This window comes from Glandiceps talaboti, chromosome 11, assembly GCF_964340395.1.
Source record: "Glandiceps talaboti chromosome 11, keGlaTala1.1, whole genome shotgun sequence".
Lineage (NCBI taxonomy): Eukaryota > Metazoa > Hemichordata > Enteropneusta > Spengelidae > Glandiceps > Glandiceps talaboti.
This window is the reverse complement of record NC_135559.1, coordinates 2,570,171-2,585,916: the sequence shown is the minus strand read 5'-3', so window position 1 is coordinate 2,585,916 and position 15,746 is coordinate 2,570,171. Positions and strand designations below refer to the sequence as shown.

The following is a 15,746-nucleotide window of genomic DNA, read 5'->3' as shown; positions in this document are numbered from 1 at the left end:
GAAAACTATTTTTGACATTTAGCACATCCTATATATGAAATACCAAGTTGGTATGTTGTGTCAATAGAATATGGGAGTTACTTCTCTGAAATGCAAATTTACTGCCATTGGCTATGCATTAAAAAAGGCTAAACTGTTTACAAGTGTCCTTCATGATTGTAATGCTATATTAATATTTAGAATTAACAGTATTGTACATGTTTCTACAATATTAGTATTGAATGTAACCAGATGTGATGTTAACAAAACGGAAATATTGTAATGTCCATTGAATTATACTAGTAGACTTGATATTAAACACGAGACTAAAGTTATGGTAATTAGATATTCTAGCGGAGTACATGTCATTTTGGATCTGAATTGGTAATGTGTATGCCACACACTCAGAGAATTTCTCAGACGGGAGAACCTACTCAACATACTGTTCATTTTCTAGTGGGGTATTGTCAATAAACAGAATATCAATTTTATTCTCCAAGGTGTTTGAAACATGTGTTATTAACCTCTTTGCAATCAGATATACAAAAAAAATGTTGTGCTGGTTTTTTTTTGGAACATTTTCATTAATTTGAACATTGTGAACTAGAGTAAAGCTTTAATCATGATAGATTCAATGAATCCGGCCTAAAATGTAATTTTAATCTGCCAGAAGCTTACAAAAATTCCTTAATTTTATCAAACTAGATATGGCTGGTAAGTATTGCATACATCACTGTAAACTAAAATTTTAGACAATATCCATACATGATAATAAATCCTGTGATCCTGGTCTAAAAAGAAAATTATAATTTGTCAAAATCTTACAGAAATTCCATATGGCGGGAAAGTAGTCAATTCAGGAGAGCTTTGTATTCAAAAGGCCGGTATCACATGGAGCCTGGACAGGATGTGACCAGGATATAAAGATCAAGAAGTAATTATGTGGACAGATATACCATGAATACAACAGCCTTGACATGTTAGCCCATAGCTAATTTTACTAAATTTAGAAGGAAAAAAAGCCTTGAGTAAAACAGAAAGTAAAATATGAATCAACTAACAATCATGGTAAATCTATGCATTATTTATTATGAATATAACCATTATTAACCTGAGTACTATTATATTATCATCTATTATTCATAGCTATAATGCTATTATTTCCTATACTTAAAGAAAAACATGTATTTCCTTTCTTCAATCCATTCTGTCATGATACGCCCCCACATCAAGTACATGTACATCGACGATCAATGACATCAGAAATACACAATTTTGCGAGGGAGTCAGACGTTCTGACTTTTTTCTAGGCAGTAACCAAATATCCAGCAAAGTGAACAGTCAGTCCATCATTTAACAAAACTATTTCATACTACACACAATGTAGTTATGGATAATAGGCCATTCCACACAGCAAACAGGAAATTGAGAATACAGCGCCCTCACTCGAATTGGGGGTATCATTACCTCATAGTATTGTTTCTTAAGAACTTTGTCCCTTGGTATTCTATAGAAGTGTAAATCAGAGGTGTTTTTTTGTATTGTTCAGACATCAGGGAAAGCAGCAGTGCTCTATGATTAACCAAGCAACCTATACCATGTCAGTTTGATTTGGTAGGTCAAGCTCAAAGTTTAAACTAATCTCTACAACTCATTTACAAAGGCAGTATAAAATATACCTGAGTTGCCAAATATTTCATTAATCCTTAAATTCACTGTCTCTAAAATACAATTATCAAATGTTAAGTAATTTTTAAATTAAGTTTCTAAAATATTGTAGTTATACAATTTGTACAGTTCATACAAGTATTTTTCTCTTCCCTAAATTACTTAAATAACTGAGAACATAATACCTGCTTGTAACACCTATACATTCCTCACATGTCCATAGTCTCGTACAATGGATAATTCTCACTATGATGAATAATACAACCTGTCAGATGTAATGCCAGTTTGAGTGATTATTTCCCCGACTCAACTATTTATATAGTATTAAAGATGAATTTATCTTTTCTTTGTAAGTAGACTGTTTAAGTACACAGTTTATGTGTTGCTACATAAAAGAATAAACATCACGCAATGCCTGTACTTTGTCATAATGGTGATATTATCTTCTTCAATTTCTTCAATGCCCAGTCTCTCTGTTTGTCTATTGCTCTAGTCTCTTGTTTGTCTATTGTTATCCTTGACTAAGTTCTTCCTACTTCAAATAGGACATTACTCTGGGAAGGGGGGGGGGGGGGGGTCAAATTGCAAAGCATAGTGCATCCTGGGTTATAAAAGTGTTTGCAACTACAGTACTTGCATGCTATAGATATTTGACAACATTTTTCTTTCAGTGAGTCTTGTAATTTGCTTTCACACAAAATGGCTCCTGTATCGTATTTATTCTTCTCTATAATCTATATTATAAGAAATTTAATGGTTCACCTTGTTTTCAATGAAATATATCTTTTTATTTTCCCATACAAATACCATAGTATTGGAATTATTTTGGGTTCTATAATGGCTTTCTTTTGATATCCCGGTGACCTCAGTTTCAAAAATGTGTGCGATATGACTCCTGATTTGTCTTCAATTTTAACTGTAAAAGTTAAGATTTTTTGAGGGGCATAGTATGTTATTAAAGATTCAGCTAGATGGCGGTAATCTATCATACCGTAGGTGTACAATATTGCTTGTTTTATTGCCTGTATGAAATTTAACCACTGAATACAGCTATGTGTATAAGATTAACCTTTCCAATTTTAACTTCATGTTTCAATGAACACAAAAATCTACAATAGATTCTAGTGTCGCCATGGTTTTTACTAGTGTCTAGTAACAATTACTTTTGTTATAATGATTTATTGACCATGTCCTATACCTTATTGTACATGTCTAACTTTATGAGCATAATACAATCACACTGGTTTACGGTCACACCCTGTTTCTAAGTTGAAAAACTTCTTTTCTTATTTCACAACATAATCAACAACTTTTAAACTTATCTATTAAACTGTTCACAACTTGCTGACAACTTTGTCTGGGATACCATGGTTTGTGTAACTGGTGTGATGTACTTTGCTTACGTTTTCAAGGTCTTCTGACTGGTTTTCAATTCTAAACTTCATTGTTAGATCTAAGGCATAAAAGATATTTCAATGATACATAATATCTCTTTTCTTTTACTTTGCATTTCTACGTAACGAAAAACATTTTCTTTTTTGTATGGACAGGACTAGAAATGAAATCAACACACCTGATGGACATTGTGTTCAGCTGTCAATGCGAAGACTATTTCATATTTTAATAATACCTCTAATACTAATTTTATCAATTTGATTCTATATTCTAACATCATGCCTATAACCCAGGAAATGCCAAAGCATTCTCTGCATTCCGTTGAAGACGTGAAACAAGCTATTGCACACAAGATATTCACTGATACCACTTGTCTTCCATCTTAACAGAATATCTACCCAGAGTGCTTAGCTACTTGAGTATTTCTTGACAAAATTGGCCATGACCTTATGTAGACAAAAGTGTAATTTCAACCTGATTACGTATCTGCTTGGTCCCAATGGCAGTAAACAACAATCAAACAACTCCCTGTATCCTGTAGTTCTATAATATTCATGTGTTCCTCCAGGATATTTAGTCAATCAGCTGAGAGAAATGACCTTGAACATCAACTCAAAAGGTTAGACTAATGATATGCATGCCCTAGTTTTTGGCCTTCATGCATTAAATCTGAGAAAATTATCATTCTAAGCAGCTGGTTGCTGCGATCATCAATTGTATAGATTTGACATTCAGAGAATGACACTTACAAGGTGATCAATGTCAGGGACAGTAAAATGCCAGAAGTGCCATCCTATGATTTAGTTTCTTAAACATGTCGTACTGTAGATTGCTAAGAAACCATGCTACTGCTGACGTCACAACCAGTCAAGGTCATGTTCATGTGTATAGAAATTACCTGAGATTGAACTTGATAACAATGTCATTTTGAGTTCAGCATTTGCTGAATCGTAAATAATCCATTGTCTAATAACCTGACAAAATGATTCATTTTTGCCTTAGATTTGTTTTCTTAGACCAGTCAATAGGTAAAGTTTATGTGTCAAATTGAAACCATCAAAAGATATTTCTTATATTAATGTATATAAATTATGGTTGATAAGTTAGTTAAAATCTACCAGCAATTTTCTCAACATTTTTGCAGGAATTTGTGCACAATTATATATACAACAATAACTGAAATATATAGAAAATTCATGTATACTTTTTAAATATAACCGATAGAAAATCTCTTTCATTCCAATACTGCTGTAATTCAACTATTTATAGCAACAATTTCCTTAATGATCTAAATAAAGATTATGAGTGTAAAGTAAAAAGAATTTGATAATACAGACCAAGAAATAACAGAGTAGACTACATAAAAGATGCTAATCACATAATGACAGCCATAATTACATACATACTAAGTGTCTTGCATTGCTAAACCTGCCTTTTCCACTTCATAAAAGTAATGTCAGTCATAGTGTATGCTTTACACTTCTCTGTACACAAATTATCAAGTCTTAGTATAAACGAAGTGCAACGATAACATTGATACGCTTTTTGCAATTTTTCTGGCAATTTCAAAAGTAACTGAATCTCTGACATTCGAGTGATGAGCACATGAGTCATAATGAGCCAGGAGATGTGAGAGTCAAAAGGCCATTAGAAGTTATGGCAGACTAGACTATGTACAATGAAGCATGTATTTATGTTGTGTGTAACATTTGATGGCATTTAAACTGCCTCTATCATATTATCATTAGAAAGCCTGTAATCACTGGACCTTAGGTTAATATTCAGCCAATCATTTGATATCAACGTCTAGACAATCTATCTAGATTATCTAGTTTACTATGGTATCAAATCTTAACTTTAATGTGACCAACAAAATCCTGCCTGATTAAATCCCAGGAGTAGTTGTGAGCAATAGTTTTAAATATTACTAATAAAGTGACAGTTTATAAGAGAGCATGAAATCTTTCCAGCATGATATGATATTGTCAAATTTGTTTCATGCTGGTATGTTTGCAAGTGTTACTAGGTAATATCTAGGTTTTGAAGTCTTTTCACAGTCTCAGCCCTTTTTCTAAAACTCATTCTTACATGTACAGTAGACTTGCTAGCTAAAAATTCATTCCTCTCTGTTCCCTACAAAAACACCAACTTACACTTAAAAATTCGGATTCTAACTTCTTCAAGAAGTTCTCAAACTGGAAATCTCGAGGGGCTTGTTATTTGTAGGAGTTGAAAACAGAACAGTGTGATTTATAGCAGATGTAGACGGATAAGTACAAATTGCATCCTTTGGGTCCGGCCTTAAACTGTCTTGACATGTTCAGAGGGTTACGGTCGTTGGTATTTGTTCATTTGAACTCCTTTTAGAATCTTTTTTGGAACTGAAATTCTTGCCACTAAATACACCTAACATCAGTCCGCAACTTAGCCTGGAATCCATGTGAATGGGGGTTTTCAATTCGTGAGAAATCAAAATTTAAAATGCCATTCACCTAGATTGCAGGCTATCTGTAAACCATATATCCAATTCTGTTGGTGTTGATATCGATGAAATTGACACTAACTAAATTTAAAAAACAAATAAGTTTACCTCAATTTAATATTCAAGAATAACGGTAATATCCATGTATGCCATTGCTGATACAAAACTATGTTGTAAAGCCTTAAAAAGATAATAAAAAATTCTGCACAAAAACAGAGCTTTGAAACCTAGCTATACATTTTGCCTCACGTGATCTAAACATTTCTGTGAGGTGAACAACACTGAGAAGTTGACATTTGAATAAAAATGAAAAAATCTTTGCTATTCATGTCTTACAGAGAGCATGTGGTAGGGTTATAACCTTTGGCTTGGGATCATTATGAGGACATTAACCTGTTTAATAATTTCTACATAACTCATTTCCAACCACTTTCACACGTAAATGAGAAAGTAACCTGGCTTTGACAATATTGGATATTTAATCATTAATAAATTATTAAGATTTAATTAGATTTATGTCATTTTATGTATCAATTATGTAAATCATCCTGATATTATCTTATATGAAAATCATTATGATCAGTTTTCATTCAATTCCTGCAAATATATGAAAATCATTGTTTCCCATGTATGCAAATATATGTAAATATTTTTAACCAAATTACGCAAATTTGAAATATGCAAATAATTATGATCATTTTCATATCCATATCCAAATGAAAACATGAACATCATGTGAGATCATGGTTAGTTTTCATCCGGTACTAAAACTTGATCGTAAAAGGAAGTGATGTGGGAACGCATCTTCTTCCCACTGACATTTTTATAAGATGATTTACTTTGGCTACATCTGTTTAAAACGGACAGCATGCCCACTGTGTGTAGTGTAGATTTCTAATGTGACATCTATACAATGTAAAAACACCATTAATTAGCATTGGAATGAGATTTTTATTCAAATCATGCTGTCTTGCTATAAACTTGGTGTATGTTACGAATACTTGATCAGCTGTTCAACCAAAATCATGTGAAATATAGCAAATTAGGGTCCAAAGCTAAGGACATTTCATACCATATCTCATTTAGGTTACAGTAATGCAATACACATGTATAAATATTTAATCACAATCTCATTCCCGTTTAGTTTTTCTGAATATTTATAGAAGATGTTTCCTGATTTAATAGTTTAGTCATGAACTTGTAGATGTACAGTCACATTACTTCGTACATTCATGCTATATCCACACCTAGACAGAACACTTTCCCTAATTGGTTAATACATGTCTACATTGTCAATAGGCCTCAGTATTAGCCAATGATTGGAAGTTTTGCAATTCAACTTGTCTGATGTGCTGAAGACATATAGCAAGAGACAGATATAATTTACAAATTTCAATCCAACACATAATGCTGCCATTTTCTTGAAGTTTCACACACTGATGAATTTGCTGTCAGAATGTTGAACATGCAGATGGGCAGAATACAAAATGCTGTAGGTCAAGAAAAAAATGAACCTCAAATTGAAACAATTTTATCCAAATTAAGGGTTATTTGAGAAACTACTTTGTATGCATATCATGTAATCTCAGTTGCATATGAGTTATGTATAAAACGTACCTAATTAATTGATGCAATGAAGTGCACCTATCCTAACTAGTGCAAAGCAGACAGTGTCACATACACACTCAAACGAGATTTGCAAATAGTCCAAGGAAAGGTCACTGGCATTCATTCCATTTTACATTAAGGCCTTCCTAACCCATTTTAAGGTCAGACTGTCTTTATTCCTCTTCTTTTCTTCAAACTCAGACAATCAAACATTGTGTACCAAGGACACACCCTATTTTCTTCTTTCCAAACCACTTTCAACGCTGTGTCTACACAAGATGAAATTTCACATCTTGAGATTACTATCGTTTTTAATGGATATCTTGCCTTTGTTGAATCTCATGTAAATCAATGGCGGAGTTCCACTGCCATTTAAGACATGTCCTCAACTCAGACAGTCTGTCGCCATAGTAACAGGAAATCACTTTGCCTGGGAGGTGTTCTTGGCATCCACGTATGAATATACAAGTAAATGTCACCGAAGTGCTACGACAACACAGTTCTCAATGGTAATTTACCTAAAGCTTGACAGCTTTCCCAACCATATTTACAGTGATGGCAAATTGTATTTGATATCACATAATCAGAACCTAACATATCTGAACATGAAATCAACTTTTCTTAGAGAAAAGCTTTGATTGACATGTTATGAAATATTAATACTTATTACAGTGTCACTTTGATATTTGCTAATTTTACATGAAACAATTCATATCAATTTACTTAATCCATGCACATAATTGTGATGAATGGCAAGTCACATCTTGCATGGCACATACAAATTTTTGTAATAAATATTCAAAATTAGGACTAACTATACCATATATGTCATACTTTGAGTGGTTAATCATACATTTACAATGTCTGTAGAACCAAGTCAAGTGCCTGTTTTAATTTAGTGTTCTTAGAGAAAACATTAACCTCTCCAAAGTATCCTCATGAATATTCATCAGATTATATATATATATATATATATATATATATATATATATATATATATATATATATATATATATATATATATATATATATATATATATATATATATATAGATAGATAGATAGATAGATAGATAGATAGATAGATAGATAGATAGATAGATAGATAGATAGATAGATAGATATGTGTCTTATTGGAAAGAACAGTGCTTGATGCAATATCAGTAGCAGAGCAAAAGAATAAGGATGTTATAAGTCATTACTCAGAGTTTCATGGTTCCTTTCATGCTTCCTCAGCAATCACCAGGCAATATATATATCTGATATATATCTATATATATATATATATATATATATATATATATATATATATATATATATATATATATATATATATATATATATATATATATATATATAATACAATGGTCATGTACTTATATGTGGTACAATGTTTGGGGCTATTACATAATAAGCATTCGATAACCGATTGTAGTTTGTTTTTGACCTGTAAGTTATGCCGTCAATTTGTTGGCTGTCAATGAAATCAGTATCCCAGCAAGAAAGAATCAGAATCTCATCTGAATATATTACCATATTTATTTGCTACTATATGAAGGGATAGTTTAAATATTTGATGAGGAATAACTACTTACTCATGCACATACATTTTATTGGCATTTTATGAAACATGAATATTCATTGCCTCATGCATGTCTTTCCATATGCAATGTTGCTTCATTTTCATTGGATATCATATAAAGCACTATGAGTATTCATCAAATAAAGGTTACTTTCTTTTCATATGCAAATATTACTTCATTTTCATTGGATATCATATAAAGCATAAATATTCATCAAATAAAGGTTACTTTTTTTTCATCTATAAATTCTGTATTATTTTCCTCGAATGTGAATATAATGTCTTTCGTTATGCATGCAAATGTTGTCTCATTCTATAGGCTGTAATCACAAGAAGCATTACAAATGAATGTCCAGTTGGGTATTAAGTTAATTCCTCTCAAGTTACTTATTACCTGTGAATTTAATACATTTAATGATGTTAGGGAGCCATGATACATGGCTATACTATAGATTATACAGCATCTATTTGTTATGCAGCCAGTGGTTGTCGTGTGATTAAAAATTGCATCATTACATAGTAATACTGGTATTGGTATGAATACACTGTCTGGTTCAGATCGGCTTACAATGACTGTATATGCTACACATACATGATTACTGTGTTTTTATCAAGGGGACTATTGAAATAGGTATAATTCTACCCGAGTCCCAAGGGTATTTCATCTACATTCCCTTCCCTCAAATTAAATTCAATATCAAGTGTTTCGTAGCTGTTACCCTCTCTTTTACTGGGGTTTTAAAGAATTAGCCAAAGAACCATTATCTGTGCTAAATGTTGCGGTGTGTTTTCCTTTAAGCGCGGGTAAAAGTAAATAATATCTACGCAGGTTCCTCTGGCATTGTCACTGACTTAATATCCCAACAAAGATTTAGCTCAATTGCACTACAAATTGTACATATTACAGGATTGTCCCGTCTATGTTACAGGGGTTCCGAAACCTTAGTATTACAGCAATAATAATATTAAATGAAATGAGAAACAAATGATTTTATGTACTGTGATATTTGAAACCATTAGTTTGTTCTCTGTCATTTCATCTCAACATATACAACCAATTCAAGACCTTTCTGAGTTGTTGATTAGAACTGAGCATGGCTATGAAATTCTTTCTGTTTCGTGCGCTTCTGGGACATACGTTTATTTTTTTGTTTAACTAAGGTCAAAGGTCATAAAGTGAAGGTTCAATTATATAAATTTGTTCACATAATATCAATTTATGGTCTTAATATGAAGTCTTTTTTCATTTCCGAGATAAAACTTAGACATGGTAATGGAAATTGACAAACATGGTTTCCCATAAAAATCTATTATCAAATGATCCCCAAGATGATAAAATTCTGTGAGTATTTCTAACTATTAATATGCAGAAAACGTTATCCTCGTTTTATTAATCCTTCATGTGGCGTGATACCTGGATGTGATATCGGAAGCCTTAATCAAATATATGTTGTCAAAAGGTGTCCAAACATTAACAAAATCATGCACAAATTTGTCAAAAAACCAAAATACGTCCCTCCAATTCTGACAGGAAAGCTCCTGACTACATTATATAGTGAAATTTTATAAACTATTCTGTTTTTGTTAGTAGTATTCACATGAATTTATCAATTTAGTCAAAATGTTTTGCCATGAAAAATTTTATCATATTTCCGCTCTCTCTCTCTCTCTCTCTCTCTCTCTCTCTCTCTCTCTCTCTCTCTGTCTCTCTCTGTCTCTCTCTGTGTCTGTCTCTCTCTCTCCCCCTCTCTCTCTCTTTCTCTGTGTAAGACCAGAGTCCTAAAATTGACATCAAAACTACAGTTTATTGTCTGCAAATATTAGCATGCATAACATAAGCTTTGTGAGTTCCCTGTAGACAAAATTCTAGAAATAAAATTCATTTCACTGTAAAAAGAGATGATATCAATAATGAATGCCTATCATGATGTAGCCGTTCCTTGAACTGAAAGTGAAATGTGTCTACTATCATTTCTGCATGGAATGATTTACTCTATGTGCTTCCATTATAAGCCATACTGGGATTCCAAATGGGAAAGGTTAATCCCGACACTGTTTGGATCAACAATTTTCACTTCATGTACATTATCTGTCTATCTTTTCCCAAACTCTGTTATTGTGAATAAAGTAAGTAAAATCTACCCATGTGAATTGTACATGGAATTCTGTTCAAACGTTATTGAATGCAGAAGTGAAATGTATAAAGTTAAATAAATTCTAACCAGATGAATTTTATGAATTTCTGTTCTAAATTGTCTAATGCATAGAAAAATGAAGAAAATCTGGACAAAAATATTTCCTCCCTTTTTCATGTGTTCCTAAATGTAGACACATGGAAATTATTTTAGGCTGACAATACTTGCCGCAATGAAACTGTAAAATACTGCTTTAATTATGATTTTTCCAACAAAAAACCAGAATTGGACATTTATTTTTAATTCTAAACACAATGAAAACTATTTTTGGTGAAAGAAAAATAATGCTTAAAACATGGTTTTGAAAAAGAATAAAATGTGAGATCTTTCAATTTCAAAAAATTGTAAAGAGAAGTATGATGTGAATAAAACTGTATGGCAAAGTTTTCAAAAAAATTTCATACAAAATCGTTGAAGTTCAAAAAAAACGTGCTCAGAGCAAAATTTTTTTTAAAAAGTTGAGTTTTTCACTTTCAAAATATTGCAAGAATATACTAGTACTTGAAATAAAACATAGTTTCGCAAAAAATTCAAAAATGATAAAGATTTTTTTAAATGAAGATTTTAAATTTTAAAAAACCCTGAGAACAAGTTTTTGAAAAAGATACCAAAACGTGAGTTGTGTGATGTGATTTGTCTAGTTTCATCATCCATTTGTCCTTATCTACATCAGAAGGTCTACATACCATAATCATTATATAATCTAAGCTGACTTGGATAATTTATCACCTTGTCAGGCCACCACACTTATCACCCAGTGTGGTTAACAAGGAAGGCGGGAAAACTGTATCACATGGTCAAAATATGACCTCTGACCTTACATGATATCTCCAACCTGCACAAGTGATTAGAATGTCAACGTGTTTAGGGAAATAACAGTTGTTCCCATGGATGTCTGTTAGCATTAACTATACATTTGTTAGAGCGAGTTCAGTAACTGTGTAACCATGCCAACACAGAGCGGGTGTGCTGGTACATTGAAGTACATATCATTTATCATGAATTTGTCAGTCAGACAAAATGACTCCGAAAAAGAAATATCGTCTTGCCTTTCTGTCATTGTTACAAAGAGTGCAAACTACACCCTGGGATTTTAAAAGTTAAGCAGACAGTTTTATGGTTGTTTTGTTATACAGAGGTGCACAATATAAATCACTGCGTTGGCATCCAGTGACTATCACAAACAATGTAGTCACACTATTCAATATCGGGCAATGTCCCAACATCCACCTTGCCAGAAGGTCAAAGTTTAGAGGTCATGTCATATTTCATACTCCATCACCTATGTCATTGAGATACTGCATCTACTCAATCATGCCTGCCAATCACACCATGTCAACTTTTAACCAAGATATGCTGTACTTTTCCTGAACCCGTAAAGGCACTTGAATTCACTACATGTTTTCGATCCCTAAAAATTTGCACAAGGTGTAAGCAGGGAAGCAATGGTAAAACTATACTAAACACACCTTGGCTGTTAAAACTAATGTTTAGTCTACTTCTTAAAGCAGTTTACAGAGTTCACAAAGCCTTTACATTCTTGCACGTAAAATGAAATCATTATTATAGCTAAGGAAACTGAAAACAATGAAACAATGCAGACATTTACAGACAAACATCCCACTGTGTGGTAGTATTCGATCCTTGAAATGTTGGACTTTAATCAAAGTTAGCATTGGTGAAGTATATTTTGTGGGTATTGATTTCAATTCAGGAATGTTTCTTCAGCTGTGTCCGTGTTCTTCATATTAATATCTAAATCGTATTGCTGTCTACCTTTGGACATTTATCCCTACTTGAAAATACCTCAAAAAGTTACATTTACTACTAAGGATTTTATGAAATTGTAAATTTTGATTTGGAAAATACGCTTTATGTGTTCGTTTCTTGGAGGACAAAAAAATTTAAACCATACTGCACATTTAAATGTAGCACTACTATCCTTTTTCCAAATTATTGAGAGAAAAAACTATATTACATAATATAGTCAATATTCTGATTTCAATCTCATTGTCATAATACATTTATGATTGTTATTTTGTGTATGAAAGTATTACTGAAGAGTGACTAAATTTTGGCAAAAATTACATGGTATAATGACATTTTTTTTCTGAATTCTGATACGAGAAGAGAATGAAATATTATAGGTTAAAATGTACAATTTCCATTGTAATCTTGTATGTATTTTATAGTGGCATAATATCCCAACATAAAAAGTTGTTTTAATTGCATCCATTATATGGCTATTAGTGTATGCCTTGAACTACTTATGGGGAGTGCTTTGTTACTATTAATGAGTTTAAGGCTTTATTCCACCCCCACCCCGGGCCCACCCCCACCCCCATGTTATATGAAATTACAATATACAATTGTAAGCAGCTGAACCTTGACCAGATTTTTTTTCTCTCTCTCTCTCTCTCTCTCTCTCTCTCTCTCTCTCTCTCTCTCTCTCTATCTCGCTCTCTCTCACGCCATAAAAGTGCACCATTCACAAATATAGCAGCACCCTTGAAGTATCATGACAAACCTAAACATATTGTAAAAACATAACATTCATTTAAACAGCTGCTAGATGGTAATCTCTATGACAGATGTAGGATGGAATATTTGATTATGCTCAAGATATCAATATCCAGGATACTGATATTATTAACATTAAAAAACAGGTAGTAATGATTAAAATTTCATATTTTCTTTAATTATTGAAATTATATGGCTAAATAAGCAAAAGTTTGATTGTAGGTTTTCTTTATGAAAGTAACACATGTGCATCTCTTGATATGTTTTTTGAATATTTTTTCCGTCAAAATTATGAGTAAATAATCTGTTTTAGAACATTTTGTTTCACATACTGTTCATAAACTATGAAAATCACTACTTCATATGTTTTACGGGTGTATTCGTTAGTTTTATCAGCTAGGTTAAAAGTGCCAGAATTACTGTAAGTACCAAAATTACCATTCTATATAAATGATACCATTTTCTCTCATTTCTCATATAGATCCTAAATCAGGTTTTTGAAAATTTAAATATAGCTGCAAAATTTGGTTCCAGCCCACGCTTCTAAGATCTCTAATCTGAATACAACAACTTATTCCCTTCAGACATGACAAAATCTGCCGGCCAATTTACTGCTAATAATTACTTGTGACCAGGGTTATCAAGATATCGGTTTCCGGATATCAGTACAAGGCAAATACTCCTATACCTCATTGGAACCTCAGAAAGGAAATCAAGATGTTGGTATAATAAATAGCGATGTTAGTGTGTGATAGGCACATTGCATCTGTTACAGTCAGCTAACTGTACAGTAGGTATGCATTACCCATTAAGACACACTATCATTCAATATTCATGTATAGGAGTGACAGTATTATACATCAGCTAGAAATCTGGTCCGATTAAATGGCGGACATATATAGCCCAGACAAATCAAATTCTTGTAAACACTGCTATTCATAAGTTGTTATCTTCTTAGTGTATGATATCAAAACAGAGATGTTCTTAATGTAGAAATCTGGTGATAATTCTGTTATCAAGTTATGCTTCTAAAATTACAACTTATTAACATTTAATATCTGAATCTAATTTGAGAAATACCTTCTTTATTTTCTATTGCCATGGTTACACTGATTTGGACTGTGAAGAATGTGGAAGCTGTGTTATATTCACAACAACATTGTTTGATGGATGATATCAACCTCGCAGCCATTATACGACACACGTCTTGTCGTAGACAGAATGTGACACCGTTTTTCCACCTCTCCGTTTAAAATTGTCATTACCGGTACCCATATGGTTTATGCGCTGGGGTTACGACACTGTTTTATCGATAATATCAGTAGTCTGGGGAAGTATTTCACGTAATTCTTTTACTAAATTTGTAATATGTAATATCATAATATTCACCTTTTGACTCTTTGGCTACATCGTGACATGTCCCCGTTTTATCAACGTAGTACACGATGTTTTTTTGCGGCTTACTATTTTTAACCACATAATGTTATGCTCCAGACAGCCTTCACATGCCAGTCCACTAAATATGGTTAATGGTTTTTCTAACTGCGACACAGTTTGGCTAGTTTGTCAGACTAAAAATAGTAAATGCATTGGTGAAATAGTTGACAAGGTAGAACACATTATCAGTTGACATATCTTATGTCTTACCTATGTGAAGCCTTCCATTGCTTGCAGCGAGCTGAGCTGAGCTGAGCTGTTTTACCAACAATGAGCATCTCAGACAGCGCGACCTGAGGTGACCTCAATAAGGTGTGCCACTCAGCTCCTCTTTTGTAAGATGAATTTCTATTGGCTAAGATGAGGTCATCATATCACATGAAAAAACGTGACATTTTCACTAAATGAATCGCACATGGCCATCTTTTTAAGCCATGTTAAGCTGCCTACACTATGGTGAATAACATGAACTCAACATTGCAATCTTTCATAATGCCTTGAGCCAGACAAAATGTCGATTTCTGTGAACTCATGAATGAATGATTGAAATAAATGAGTCAGAATGGCGGTGAATAATGAAACACAGTGTGAATTAGTCCAAGAGGACAGGTAGGGACATGAATTGGTCATAGAACCTAGACCAACACTTCAACAACAATGGAATCTGAATAAGACTCAACAACACATACATTCAGGTTCTTAACCCTTACACTATTTCACATCAAAATTCCTTTTCTTTAAATCTGATACATGTGCAACTTTTGGTCAAATCTCATTTTTATTTTGGTCAGAATTATGACAAACCATCCTTACATTCAACATGAATAAATTTTACCAAATCTTCACATATTTCAGTAAAAAAACGATTTTTACCAAAAATT

The 15,746-nt window shown here is 32.6% G+C and overlaps 1 protein-coding gene across 4 annotated transcripts in view; it reads right to left on the bottom strand.

Annotated features, from left to right (window-relative positions):
* LOC144441917 (muscleblind-like protein 1) overlaps positions 1 to 15,746 on the bottom strand; it is a 62,438-nt gene that overhangs the window by 25,373 nt on the left and 21,319 nt on the right. Inside the window, exon 1 of one of the 4 annotated variants that reach the window (XM_078131180.1) lies at positions 15,076 to 15,175. The exons of the other annotated variants lie outside the window; for them this stretch is intronic. The gene's annotated coding sequence lies outside the window, so the exon portion shown is untranslated. Of the gene's footprint in view, positions 1 to 15,075; positions 15,176 to 15,746 lie in introns of those variants that run through there. 4 annotated transcript variants of the gene reach the window in all.